Source organism: Oncorhynchus gorbuscha, unplaced genomic scaffold (genome assembly GCF_021184085.1).
Source record: "Oncorhynchus gorbuscha isolate QuinsamMale2020 ecotype Even-year unplaced genomic scaffold, OgorEven_v1.0 Un_scaffold_988, whole genome shotgun sequence".
Lineage (NCBI taxonomy): Eukaryota > Metazoa > Chordata > Actinopteri > Salmoniformes > Salmonidae > Oncorhynchus > Oncorhynchus gorbuscha.
The window spans coordinates 1-2,674 of NW_025745910.1; positions in this window are offsets into that span (position 1 = coordinate 1).

The window sequence follows — 2,674 nt, forward strand, 5'->3', positions numbered from 1 at the left end:
CTTTGGACCAGAGCTTATGGCACCCTGTTCCCTATGTAGTGCACTACTTTGGACCAGAGCTTATGGGGCGTTTTTTGAGAATAGGGTGCCGTTTGGGATGGTGTAGCAGCAGGGTGAGATGAGGTGGACTTATTCAGTGGACAGAGCAGAACAGAGGAGAACAGAGTCTGCATTAAGGACAGAATAACCTCCAGACACTGTTCAGTTTAACTCACAGAATCAGCATGTTCTCTCAGACACTTCAAAACATGGGTTTTTGCTCTCCGTTTCTATTCCTCTCTCGCTTTCACTCTTTTTTCTCTCTCCTCTCTCCCTCTTCTCTCTCGCTCTTCTCTCTCGCTCTTCTCTCTCTCTTCTCTTCGCTCTCTCGCTCTTCTCTCTCGCTCTTCTCTCTCGCTCTTCTCTCTCGCTCTTCTCTCTCGCTCTTCTCTCTCGCTCTTCTCTCTCTCTCTCTCTCTCTCTCTCTCTCTCTCTCTCTCTCTCTCTCTCTCTCTCTCTCTCTCTCTCTCTCTCTCTCCTCCTCTCTCTCTCTCTCCTCTCTCCTCTCTCTCTCTCTCTCTCTCTGTCTCTCTCTCTCTCTCCATCTCTCTCTCTCTCCTCTCTCTTCCTCCCCTCCTCCTCCTCTCTAAACGCTGACTGTTCACATGCTGTGTTCACGCTCTTCCATTCTGTCTCTGCTAATGTGCTTTAGAGGAAGCATTAGTGGCTGCTTCTCTCTCATCTCCGGGACTGAGGGAAAGTCTCTTATCAAAATGCTAATGTGCTTTAGAGGAAGCATTAGTGGCTGCTTCTCTCTCATCTCCGGGACTGAGGAAAGTCTCTTATCAAAATGCTAATGTGCTTTAGAGGAAGCATTAGTGGCTGCTTCTCTCTCATCTCCGGGACTGAGGGAAAGTCTTTTATCAAAATGCTAATGTGCTTTAGAGGAAGCATTAGTGGCTGCTTCTCTCTCATCTCCGGGACTCTCATCAAAATGCTAATGTGCTTTTGAGGAAGCATTAGTGGCTGCTTCTCTCTCATCTCCGGGACTGAGGGAAAGTCTCTTATCAAAATGCTAATGTGCTTTAGAGGAAGCATTAGTGGCTGCTTCTCTCTCATCTCCGGGACTGAGGAAAGTCTCTTATCAAAATTCTAATGTGCTTTAGAGGAAGCATTAGTGGCTGTCTTCTCATCTCCGGGACTGAGGAAAGTCTCTTATCAAAATGCTAATGTGCTTTAGAGGAAGCATTAGTGGCTGCTTCTCTCTCATCTCCGGGACTGAGGAAAGTCTCTTATCAAAATGCTAATGTGCTTTAGAGGAAGCATTAGTGGCTGCTTCTCTCTCATCTCCGGGACTGAGGGAAAGTCTCTTATCAAAATGCTAATGTGCTTTAGAGGAAGCATTAGTGGCTGCTTCTCTCTCATCTCCGGGACTGAGGGAAAGTCTCTTATCAAAATGCTAATGTGCTTTAGAGGAAGCATTAGTGGCTGCTTCTCTCTCATCTCCGGGACTGAGGGAAAGTCTCTTATCAAAATGCTAATGTGCTTTAGAGGAAGCATTAGTGGCTGCTTCTCTCTCATCTCCGGGACTGAGGAAAGTCTCTTATCAAAATGCTAATGTGCTTTAGAGGAAGCATTAGTGGCTGCTTCTCTCTCATCTCCGGGACTGAGGAAAGTCTCTTATCAAAATGCTAATGTGCTTTAGAGGAAGCATTAGTGGCTGCTTCTCTCTCATCTCCGGGACTGAGGAAAGTCTCTTATCAAAATGCTAATGTGCTTTAGAGGAAGCATTAGTGGCTGCTTCTCTCTCATCTGAATAAAACTCAATGCTAAACGGCTGTGTGTTTAATCTGGGATGGTTTAACACTATCTCCTCCAAGTCAGCGGGACAGATGATTGGACCTGTTTCACCTCAATCATTCTAAGTGAAAGCTGTAAAACAAAAGGAAGATTGAAAGGTAGGAGAGGAGGGCTGGGTTAACACTGTCTACAGGAGACACTGGGCTGGTTAACACTGTCTACAGGAGACACTGGGCTGGTTAACACTGTCTACAGCAGACACTGGGCTGGTTAACACTGTCTACAGCAGACACTGGGCTGGGCTGGTTAACACTGTCTACAGGAGACACTGGGCTGGGCTGGGTTAACACTGTCTACAGGAGACACTGGGCTGGGCTGGGTTAACACTGTCTACAGGAGACACTGGGCTGGGCTGGTTAACACTGTCTACAGAAGACACTGGGCTGGTTAACACTGTCTACAGCAGACACTGGGCTGGTTAACACTGTCTACAGCAGACACTGGGCTGGGCTGGTTAACACTGTCTACAGGAGACACTGGGCTGGGTTAACACTGTCTACAGCAGACACTGGGCTGGTTAACACTGTCTACAGGAGACACTGGGCTGGTTAACACTGTCTACAGCAGACACTGGGCTGGTTAACACTGTCTACAGCAGACACTGGGCTGGTTAACACTGTCTACAGCAGACACTGGGCTGGTTAACACTGTCTACAGCAGACACTGGGCTGGTTAACACTGTCTACAGCAGACACTGGGCTGGTTAACACTGTCTACAGCAGACACTGGGCTGGTTAACACTGTCTACAGCAGACACTGGGCTGGTTAACACTGTCTACAGCAGACACTGGGCTGGTTAACACTGTCTACAGCAGACACTGGGCTGGGCTGGGTT